The sequence below is a fragment of the Tursiops truncatus genome, chromosome 2, assembly GCF_011762595.2.
Source record: "Tursiops truncatus isolate mTurTru1 chromosome 2, mTurTru1.mat.Y, whole genome shotgun sequence".
Taxonomy (NCBI): domain Eukaryota; kingdom Metazoa; phylum Chordata; class Mammalia; order Artiodactyla; family Delphinidae; genus Tursiops; species Tursiops truncatus.
Window position 1 is genome coordinate 143,354,521 of NC_047035.1, and position 12,215 is coordinate 143,366,735.

General features: G+C 47.3%; 1 protein-coding gene across 5 annotated transcripts in view; it reads right to left on the reverse strand.

Annotated features, from left to right (window-relative positions):
* The window catches only part of ARNT2 (aryl hydrocarbon receptor nuclear translocator 2), a 193,236-nt gene that overhangs the window by 102,436 nt on the left and 78,585 nt on the right, over nucleotides 1-12,215 (reverse strand). The gene's annotated exons all lie outside the window — the stretch shown is intronic.

Consider the following 12,215-nt stretch of genomic DNA (forward strand, 5'->3'; position numbering starts at 1 on the left):
TATTCAACCAACTCAACTGAGGGCTGGAGGAGAAGTCTAGACCAAGTGCAAAGGCAGCACAGAGCAGAAAGAGAGTGCTTCACGTCAGAGAGCACAAAGGGGTATCAAGGGAAGCTTCCTGGAAGAGGCGGCATTAGAAGGAGCCCTGGAGGTCCAGAGAGGCGGAGCTAGAGGGGAGGGGTGTCCCAAGCCAAGGGATCTGAGCAGGGTGCAGGACAGTGGAGGGAGGGGTCTGCAAATGGGGTCCAGTCCTGTCCAGATGGAGCTCAGCGGGAGAGAGGCTGAGGCCCAGCCCCAAGGCCCAGAAGACCAGAACGCCGTGAACAGAAGCAAACAGAAGAGTCCAGCCTTCAGGGCTGTTCCACTGTCCTTCACACAGAGGCAGGAGAGCCAGAGATTCCAGATGTTTAGGAAATGTGCTTCCGACAGACCCAGCCGTCCCCTGATGTCTTTGGCAACCAACGTTGAATGTGCTTTGCACAGGCCACATCGTATTGTAAAAGCAAAACTTCTAACTGTCCCAGAACTGTCTGGGGAAATTCGTAAGATTTATATAAGAATAACAATAATTTCGATTTCAGAAGCAAAAAACCTGTAAGGCTAGCATTACTATCCAATGTTGCCTACCTCTGACACTCAGGGAAAGAGAGACGCCAGGCTTGGGATTCACTGTCCCTAGTATCCAGGGACAGTGTTCAGTCCGCAGCAAAAAAAAGCTTGCTGGCATGGACAAAATATTGTTGCCTGCCTTTCAGGTAAACAACAAATGTTGCCTGCCATCAAGCCATCAGCCACTGCAGCCGCCTTATGGTGCGCCCTGAGGGGATTCAGGATGGAGAAAAACAGGATACTGGCCCCAGACGGTTAAGATGAAATCAAAGGAATGATTTCAATGAGCCCAGACTCATTGCATCTTCCCATACACAGAAAGGACTAACATCCTTGAGATGTCTTTTTTTGGTGATTAACAGTAATTTTCTTCATGTTCAACTATCTGGTTTTATTTGTTTGTTTTCGTTTTTAGCAAAAACTCCTGTACGGTATGTCCCCTACATACGAACGAGTTCCGTTCCGAGAGCGCACTCGTTAAGTCCAACTTGTTTGTAAGTCCAACAGTCAGCCTAGGTACCCAACTAACACAATTGGCTCTACAGTACTGTACTGGAATAGGTTTATAATGCTTTTCACACAAATAATACATAAAAAACAAACAAACACAAGAAATAAAGACTTTTAATCTTACAGTACAGTACCTTGAAAAGTACACTAGTACCAGCTACACCAACGGGCTTTGAGGCTTGCTTCTGGACAACCTGAGCTTGAAATAAAGATACTGCACTCTGTACAGTTCTGTAAAGTACACAAAAGCGCAACCACTTGTAGAGGATGCACACACGGGACAAGGTATGCCAGACACATGAACTAACTGACGTGACTGGACATGCGAACGCACGTTCGCATCTTTGAAATCTCGCAACTTGAAGGTTCGTAGGTAGGGCAGTTACTGTATGTCCTGGCTCTTCCCTTACCTCTTTGGAATGGTTCCTCAGAGCAACCTGAGAGACTGATTCCCAGGCTATAGTCCTCAGTAAGGTCTCCGAATAAAACGTAACTGTCAACTTTTAGGTTGTGCTGTTTTTCTAAATCAATACTGGGAAGAAGTGACCGTTGGCAAGAGCCATCATGATCACTGAGCAGAACCAGGCTCCTGGCTGACCCACAGAGTGAACTGTTTTCGGGGGTAGGGATAGGTTTGAGGGGAAACATCCCTCCTCTGAGCCCTTTTGCTTTTCTGGACCAAGGAAGCTAGTGGCTGGGGTTTGGGTCAGGACTCTCGTCTGCGGCTGTGAAATAACGAAATACGCAAAAGGGCTCACAGGGACCCTTGGCTAGGGCTGGCAAAGAGGACTGAGCACGGTGACTAAGAGGCCCCGCGGACACTCAGAAGGAGCCTCCCAGCCAAGCAGTCTGGTTTTTGTGTCAATCTTTCCATCTCCCCACTCCACCATCTGGGGAAGGTGGTAAGGAGTCGCTAACTGGGCAAGGAGTAGGCAGCAGCTCTGCAAAAGGAGGGCGGTGAAATCAGCACAGAGCATCAAAGGGATAATTGCCTTGTGTGCAGGGACAAGCCCAAGACCAGAACATTTGGGGCAAATCCGTACCAAGGATGGGGCAGACAGCACCAGCAGGCGTGACAGGCCACACCATCTCATCCACCTAAACAACAGCTCTCATACCTCGCTGAAAAGCCCCAGAGCCTAACAGCTTTCTCCAACGCTCACATTCCAAACATGACGTGGACTAACTGGAGTGCCGCGTGCTGTAGCCCGCGGCTCTGCTATTCATTATAAAATCGTCACCCCGCAGTCCCCCCTGTGGCCGGCCGGCACCTCTTCTGCTATTTAATCTGTAGACAAAGTACAAATTCTTCATCCTGTTTAGAATGTGCTGGAGTGTGATTTAAAGAAATACATTCCTCTTGGGGTATCATGCTGCAAAAATGCCAGAAATGCAAGCCTGAGGGCGGACGATTAACCCTACTCTCTGTCCTCTGCTGCAGAGAGGCTGCCTGGTGCATGGAAAGAGCCCAGGTTGACATGTAGCTCAAGAAGGCAACTTCAGGTCGTGCTTCGCCTCCCCTGCAAATGGCTAATGAAATGCTCAAAGAAATACAAAAGCAGCAGGGACGATGCGTACCCATGCAGAAAAACAGTGGAAGGGGTCTTGAAACATGGATCAGAAACATGGAGGGATTTCTGCAAGAAACAGCACATCTAAGGATGGGATGAGAATGAATACGGCTCAACAAATACAAAAGAATGGGCTGCCTGGGAAGGAAGGGAAAGGGTCCCCTAAAAGAAACCTCTAAATCTGCAAGCAGGGAAGAGACTAGGGGGTCAGAAAGCAGAGAAGTGGTCCAGAGTCTGCACCCAGAGAGGCCAGGGGCAGAGCTCTCACGTCACCTTGACTTACAGCAGCCAACCTGCTCCACGAAGAGGAGGAAAGGCCGCTTCCAAGGGGCAGCATGCTAGTGAGAGGAGTGGGTGATGCCCTTGCCAACTTGAGGCTGCCACAACCAGAGCACACAGCGGCCCCTGCCTGCACAACCTCATAGCCCCTGCCAGCCAACCAGACCCCCAAGCTAGACAAATTAAGTTTCAAAGAAATATACAATGACTTAAATCATCTCAAGTCTTAATAGATGTTAAGAACATAGGATGAATAAAAAGGTGAGGGAAGGGGAAGGGTAGCTTAATAGATGAAAAGATTCAGTACCTAAAAAGGGAGGAAGTGATCTGAAAAGTTGGAATAATACCACTCCACTCCATGAAACACATTCCAAGAAAGAAAACAATATTTCGAAATACCAAATCTCAGCGATATTTGAGGAGATCTTTCATAAATAAAAAGAGAACAACCTGAGACCACGAAAGATTAGTTTTAGATGAAAAACATGATTTCAGGATTGAAAACTCAAATGGAGGCAGTACAAAGTGATACTGCTGAAAGCTCACTTTGCTGAATTCGAAAGCTCCGAAGAGAAACTGCCCCAGACATCACGGAAAAAGAAAAAGGAGGTGAGTGTGATAAGCAAACCTCTAACATTCTGAGGGAACAGTCAGGAGATCCATCACGGGAACTGCAAAACAGAGCTGACAGAGGAGAGACATTCAAAGAAATATAAGGACTTCTGCTTCCAGCCAACACAGAGTAACAGAGGCCAGATTTGCCTTCCCTTCCGAAACAGTCAAAACAACTGACAAAACTACTGAACAGTTGAACACAGAACAGTAGTGCTCAAAACACTGGACATGAGGCAGCGAAGGACAGTGATCTGTGAGAGACAGGAAACACACAGGTTGAGCCCTACAGTCCCCCACCACACTGCCTGGAGAACTCCAGGCTGCACCGTAGGCACAGGGCACCCAGGCTGAGCCCAGCGGACTCCCTGAGTTGAGGAAATCGAGCTGACAGACCAGGAAGACCAAGCAGCTAGAATCCACAGGACAGAGTACAAGGAGGGAGAGAGGTCCACAAAGAGAACCCCAGAGATCTGTAGAGGGTCCCCCTTGACCTCACATGCATGTGAGGAGATTATCTGAGGACAGGGAAAGCACCAACTGAAATATCAGAAAGGACAGTAAAAACTTGAACACTGAAAAAACTGAAATTCTGGATACAAAAACTACAATGTCTAAGATAAGAAATTCACAGGATGGAATTAATAGCAAATCAGGTATCACAGAAGAAAGAGTGGTGAACTTGGAGACATAGAAAAAAACTATTTAAGGTGAAATACACAGATAAAAGGATTTTTAAGAAGAAAAAGAAACAAAGATAATAAAATAAAAAGAGCATCGATGAACTGTGGAACAACTTCAGCCAGTCTAATGTACAGGTAACTGGAGTCCCTGAAACAGGAAAGAAAGATGGAGATAGAAAAAAAATATGAAGAATGAATAGCTGCTATTTTAAATAAATTTGATGAAAACTATAAACCTGAAGACCAAAGAAGCTAAATGAACCCCAAGCATAATAAACATAAGAAAGCTGTACTAAGCTAAATCATAATCAAATTGTTCAGTACCAATGACAAAGAGAAATACCTTAAAACCAGCCAGAGAAGAAAAGCGGAACAAAGATAAAGATGACAGCAGGTTTCTCATAGGGGTCAATGCAAGTGACAAGACAGTAGAGCAAAGATACTACCAGAAAAAAAAAACCCAAAACACAAAAAACCTGCAGACCAATATCCCTCACGAACATGGACATAAAAAATTTTAAACAAAATGTTAGCAAGTCAAATCCAACAATATGTAAAAAGTATAATACATCACATCCAAGTAGAGTTTACCCCAGGAATGCAAGATTGGCTTTACTTCTGAAAATCAAACAATGTAATCCATTGCATGCACAAACTAAAAAGGAAAAACCATACTATTATCACGATGGATGCCACAGAAGTATTTGACAAAATCCAACATCAATTTGTAATAAAAACACCCTGCAAACTTTGTGTAGAAGATAACTTAACTCAAATCTCAAGTCTATGAAGAACTGAAGCTAAGATAATACTTAATGTTGAAAGACTAAATACTTTGTATCATCATAAAAAGAACAAAGATATCCACTCTCACTACTTCTTTTCTACATTATATTTTACATATAAGTTCTAGACAATGCAATCAGGCAAGAAAAAGAATCAATTCTACTTCTATATTCCATCTATTAGAACTTTAAATGAAAAAAATACCATTTACAAAAGCATAAAAATGCAAAATACTTAGAGATAAATCTGACAGATGTGCAAGATCTGTACCATGATAATAACAAAATAATGCTGACAGAAATGAAAGAGAAACTAAATAAATGGAGAGGTAGACAGTACTCACGAGTCAGAAGATTCAATATTAAGATGTCAGTTCTTCCCAAATTGATCAATAGATTGGATGCAACCTCAATCAAAATCCCATCACACTTTTTCTGTAGGATCAGACAAGCTGATTCTAAAATTCATATGGGACTGCAAAGGACCTAGAAGAACCAAAATTACTCTAGAGAAGAAGTTGGAAGATGAACACTACCTGATTTCATGAAAGCTGCAGTGATCAAGACACTGTGGAGCTGGTGTATGAACAGACAAAGAGATCAACAGACCAGCATAGAGAGTCCAGAAATAGACCGACACACACAGCGATAAGTGATTTTTGACAAAGATGCAAAGGCAATTAAGTGGAGAAGGGACAGTCTTTTCAACAAGGCGCTAGAACAATTGGATATCCACATGTAAAACAAAAACGGCTTCTCATGAGCATTACATGAGACATATTTGTGAAGTTACTTCACAGAGCACCTCAGGTAGTATGTATATATTAGTTCCTTTCATTCTTGGATTCCAAATAAAACCATTTCTTTCCCTGCACCAGAAAACGCATAAAAATGAAAATCGGAGCATGATAACGTGCTCAGGGACTGCTTCTTGCACTTTGAGTAAATTCTAACGCGTAATGGTCCTCTGTGGCTGCCACTGGCCTGGTCTTTCCCCCGTCACACTCCATGGCCTTATTCACCTCCCCAGACTCGACAGTACCTTCCCTGCCACAGGGCCTTTTCACGTGTTGGTCCCATGGCTGGGGAAGTTCTTGACACTCCAGGCCCTACAGATTGCTAATCCCTATTCATATTCTTCAGGTCCCAACTTAACAATCATTTCCTCAGAGAGGACTTTCCTTGTGCCACTCTCCCCACTACTGCTAACATGGGAGTCGGGGTCCCCTCTTACTGTGTTTAGACTCTTGTTTTTTCCCCTTAGAACACATCACCATTTAAATTCTATATTCGTCTGACCATGTTTGCTATTTTCCCCCAGCCATACCAAAAGCTCCATCATAGATGGTGACCACGTTTGTTTCACCCACAGCTGTATTTTCAGTTTCTAACACAGTGATGTGCGCTAAATAAATATCTGTTGGATTAAATCAAGACATGCAATTTGCCTCCCAGGAAGAGGTTTCCCCTTCATCCATGAAGAATTAGTGGTCAAGCCCTGGGAGCTGGCTTCTGCCTTGGGCCTGGCTGTTGCCAGTGCTAGAGAGCTGGGACAGTGGGGAATCCAAAGACTTGCTTCGTCAGGCTGTCCAGGACAAACCTCAGCTGCTTTTGTGGGCAAGCCTGAGGATCCTCATCTCCCACCTCGGGCTTCTTTACTCCGAGGGATGTCGTGGCCACTGCTATTATCCCAGCCAAGTTCTCTGGATCTCTGACCAGCAGATCCCTCTTCCAGCTGCTGGAGGTGCTTCAGCTAACGGCTCACACGTGCATCTTCTCAGAGGCGTGTGCTTGGAGCCACTTGGAAGCCGCCTGGCCTAAAGGTGCCAGGGAGTTACACGCACCCCTCGAGGTCTGTGACCAAGGACAGCCCTCTTCCTTTCCTCCAGGTGGGACAAACTCTGGCGCGAGCTCCCTGTGGCATCAGGCTGAAGCTGACCTCTCCTGAACCCAACCTGGCGTGGCGCTGCCTCTGACCCACACTGCCTCTCCCTCACCATTCCTCTTCGGGGGCTCTTTTAGGAGGTGTGTGCACGAACCCCCAACCAGGCGTGGTGTCTGGGGACTCCACCTGAGACCGAGGCTGCCGGCTGCAGAGAGTGGATGCCCATGAGCTCTGAGCACGCAGCACAGGCCAGGCACCGTCTTAGGCACCAGCCGTACGCCAACCCTGAGGAGGAAACCAAGGCCCAGGGAGAACCCGGCCTCTGTTCAAGGTTGCCTCGCCGGGCGAGAGTGAAACCAGGACCCAGACTCATGGCAGACTCTGTCTCCCAAGTCCATGTCCTTCACTCGCCACCCCACGTGTGTGTGTTGTGTGCGTGTGTGCAGACTCCCAGTCCTATCAGACAAGTCAGCTGTGCTGGTTAGAACAGGGGCTGGGGTGACCAAACTGACTGAGCACAGGGATATTATCCCAAAGCAGACAGGGCTGTCTGCCGAGGCCGTCAGCTCTGCCCCTGCGGACATTCCAGAAGGAGCCAGGCGCCCACTCCAGAGGCGTGCTCTGGAAGGAGCTGTGTGATCCAGAGAAGAGTCAGCTCGTGTGGCCTCTGAGGTCCACACGATGCACAGCTCTAGTGACTCTAGATCCCCAGAATATGAGCCTTCAACTCAAGGTTAGAGAATGACACTGTCTGTCACTCATTGGAGAGTAACTTACATCATCACCAGAGAGAGGAGAACTGAAACCCACCCGTCAGATCACAGCCTGAGAAAACTGGTGGATAAGAAAAGAAGAGCCAGGACATGGAAGCAACCTAAGGGTCCATCGACAGATGAATGGATAAAGAAGGTGTGGCACATATATACAATGGAATATTACTCAGCCATAAAAAGAAACGAAATTGAGTTATTTGTAGTGAGGTGGATGGACCTAGAGTCTGTCATACAGAGTGAGTAAGTCAGAAAGAGAAAAACAAATACCATATGCTAACACATATGTATGGAATCTAAAAAAGAAAAAAAAAAGGTTCTGAAGAACCTAGGGGCAGGACAGGAATAAAGATGCAGACGTAGAAAATGGACTTGAGGACACAGGGAGGGGGAAGGGTAAGCTGGGACGAAGTGAGAGAGTGGCATGGACATATATACACCACCAAATGTAAAACAGATAGCTAGTGGGAAGCAGCCGCATAGCACAGGGGTATCAGCTCGGTGCTTTGTGACCACCTAGAGGAGTGGGATAGGGAGGGTGGGAGGGAGATGCAAGAGGGAGGGGATGTGGGGATATATGTATACGCATAGCTGATTCACTTCGTTATAGAGCAGCATCTAACACAACAATGTAAAGCAATTATACTCCAATAAAGATGTTAAAAAAACAAAAACAAAGGGAAAACCGAATGTAGATGTTTTCCTCAATTAGCTTCTATTGAGAAAGCAATAAACAGGAAAGGTCAGTGCTATGTGTGCATTTTTATTTAACCATTTGGCGTGAGTCACAACCTTTCAGAGGAAATATGTCTCTTTTTTTAGTGAAACCAAAGGAAACTATTTTAATTTTCTTGATCACGCTGGGGTTTTTGCAATCAAGTTATTTTTAACCAAAGCATTACACAATGTGACCATCACGTGAGAATATTACTGAAACCGAAATCATACCAGCAGGAAGCAATGACTCCATGTGTCTTTTCAAATGTCCTAAACTAACTCCAAATAATTTCATCTGCCTAAAAACAACGCTACTTATAGATTATTTTTGTTATAGTTTCCTCTCATACGTGGAAGGAAAAAAAAGGTCTTTATTTCTTGAGCATCAAACTTAGGACAAAAGATACCTCATTAAGAAATGAAGACTCTTGCAAACAGGTTCTAAAATGCTGAAGCTGCTCGTTTTTCAATCGTGTTGCTACACGATTGCATTTTTAACATTTTGTTTCTTTGTTATTTTGATCTTGCTGAAATCTCTCTCCTAGTGTAAAACAGATGAGGCTGTATTATTTGATTGGATTGGGTTTTATCTGGCAGGGATACACCAGGATACAGCAATTCTCAACCTCTAGTTCACACTGGAATCACCAGGGCTGCTCTTACAAATATAGATGCCTGGGCTTGACCACAACATAATTAAGATCAGAGAAACGTGGTGAAGCCCTGACATTAGAATTTTTAAAACATCCGATAAAATTCTGATGTGCATCAAGCTTGAGAACCACTGTGTCAGGGGCTGGGAATTAAAAAAACGTATTTACAAAGCAGTTGTGTTTCAAGCGCCTCTTGCATGTTCCTCAGTTCAAGAAAAGCCAGGATACAGACATGAGCATGTAGAGAACAGATCTTTAGGGGGTGATTTTAGCGTTTCAGAGAAACGCACCAGTGGTTCTTTGATATGGTTAAATCTGGGCGTGCATCTGAAGCAAGATTTAAAGTTCTCAAGTCTAATTCACATACCTTTATAATGGGATGGAAAATGTGTATGCTGACCTATTTAAGAACTGTAACCTCAGGCTCCCCCTTTCTCAGGGAAAAACTGCTCTTGCTAGTTGGGAAAAGACTACTTCTCTCCCCAGATATGGCGGCCCTGCTCCCCTCTCTTCTCAAACCTGGCTGCCCAACTGAGCAATGGTACAGCCTGGGCAGAGGCCGAGGGCTCCCTCGATTCACCCAGGGAGGCTCTCACTTGAAGGGGAAGCGGTTGGTTCTCTAACACCAGAGGGGAGAATCCACTTGGCTGTACATAAATACAATGAACACAACACTCCCAGCGGTGGCTGTTTCACCTGCATCCCTGGATGTCTCCCTGCCTTCCTGGAAGCCCCTCTGTGCAGGAGTCTGTGCGCCTCTCCGTAACTTCTCTTGCAGAGGTGTGCTCCATGATGAATGGAAAACCCAATCATTCAGGGCCATTCCTAGGCAGGCCTCTTGCAGACTTGTAAAGCTGGGCACACTTAAGTTTTGGACCCTTTCCCAACAAGCTGTTACTCCGGACAACGCAGGACAGGTCCCGAGACAAGGGGAGGCAAGGACAGGAAGAGAAAAGAGTCTGGGTCTGGTGAGGGGATGGGTGCCCTACCCTAGCTGCAGGGTCTGACTCCAAAGGAAGCCTCAGGAAACGCAGGCACTGTGGCTGCACCGACGGTCTAAGTCCTACATCTGGAAACTGATTCTGTACCTTGAAGACCGGCAGAGACAGGCCCGAGCAGTCCAGGTCTGTGTCACAGCAGAACATGGCCCAAGCTGGAGGACAAACTCCACCTCCCCTCTCGGATGTGCCCTGCTTGTTCCCTGCCCTCGGCCATCCTAGCATCGCCCAGCTCCCTCTCTAGCTTCAGGCCCTGACCTGGACCCCTGACCTGGACCCCTGCTCTCTCCCCGTCTGAGCCCGCGCTCAGCCGCGGCGACCTTCCAGCGCTCTCAGCACCACACGGCCTTGGCCCTGGCTCTGGACTGTGGCTGGCTCTGCTCTATCCGTGAAGACAGTGCAAAGTGGCAGGTCTGGCCCAAGACAGGGGGCGGTGGGCGGGACTCAGATATCACGCAGTGAATCAGGTCAGAACGAGGGCAGGCAGAGAGAGACGGAAGCCCAGGCTAGGAGCTGGAGGGAGCGTGAGAGGCAGGAATGAGACTGCCCATCCCAGTCAGGAGGGGTGACTGAATGCCAGGCCCCACCAGCTCTGAGAGGCTGCTCTGTATCCTGCCTTCGGGCAGGCTTCCCCCTCCTTCAGATGGATGGGGGCGAGCGTCAGCAGGTCCAGCCAGAAGGAAGTGAAGCGGGGGGCGGGGGGGGGGGAGCAGGAAGGAGAGGAACTGGGAGAGCACAGCCCTACCTCTGCTGAGGCTCAGATCTGAAGGAGCGCCATGCATAGTTGGGGGAGGGGCACGCAAACTCCACCCCACCCACTGGGCTGCAGAACCCAGTCCTGGGGTCGTGACACTGTCGACTCACGCTGCAGGGTGACCCACAGTTATACACGAGGAACAACACTGAGTCTCTTCGCTTCCCACTGAGTCTCTTTGCTTCCCAGCACTGTACACTGAGCACATTCTGCACTGTAGCCAAGTTGATCATGAAAGCAGGCTGATGGGTCCAAAGCGCTCCACTGGGGTGCAAACGCATGACAGGAAGGGATGAGCTTTGTGACTTGATTCAACATGACACGTCGGGGCCATTGAGGGGGTACCTCCAGCTCTCCCCAGTCCAACTCACTTCTGGTGGAAGAAACTTGTCAGTGACAATCCAGGCAGCAACAAAAGGTCACCAAAGGCCCTAGATCATCAGCTTTTAAAACATAATTTGGGTAGAGACAGAACTAGGGTCAGTGGATCATCTCCCCCTGTTGGTTTTGCTGCCTAAACATGTCTTGAATCTCCGACTCCCCTGCGCCTCCTGTACTGGCTTGAATGGTAGGTCCACAGAATGCACATCTACCCAGAACTTGTGACTGTGACACTATTTGGAAATAGGGTCTTTGCAGCTATAACCAAGTTAAGATGAGGTCATACTCTATCAGGGTGGCTCCTAATTCAGTACATCTGGCATCCTTGTGAGAAGAGGGAACTGGACACAGAGACACACACGCCATGTGATGAGAAGGCAGAGATGGGAATGATGTGTCTACAAGTCAAGGAACGTCAGGGATTGCTGGCCACCATCGGAAGCTGAGAGAGTCTGCCCCAGAGCCTACAGGAGGACTCGACCCTGCTGACATCTCGATTCTGGACTTCTGACCTCCAGAACTGTGAGAGAGTAAATTCCTGTTGTTTTAAGCTGCCCAGTTTGTGGTAATTTGTGACTGCATCTCAAGGAAACTAAGACACCATCCTAACCCCCGTCTGCATCACCGCCCCAGGATAATTCCCACACCCTCGTTACCGTGACTCCCCCCACCCAGGCTGGCTCCCACACAGCATGTTCTCCACTCTGTAGCCGGAGTGAGCTTCTCACAAGCACCATGGATCCCGGGACTCCTCTAGTTGAAAACCTGCAGTGGTCTGGGTACTTACTGCTCTGGGACTGAGCATCCACCCTCCTCACCCTCCACCGTCTCCTCGGGTAACATTTAGCTCCCAGATGTCACTAAGCCTCATTCACTCACAAGAGCCCACTCCAACCTGCCCAGATGAGCCAGGTCCTATGTTATTTGTTCTCCACGCCCCCGCTGGACTTTTCCTCCTTAACACTTGTCATGGTGTGTTGTGTGTGTTACATGTGATTATTTCTTTGC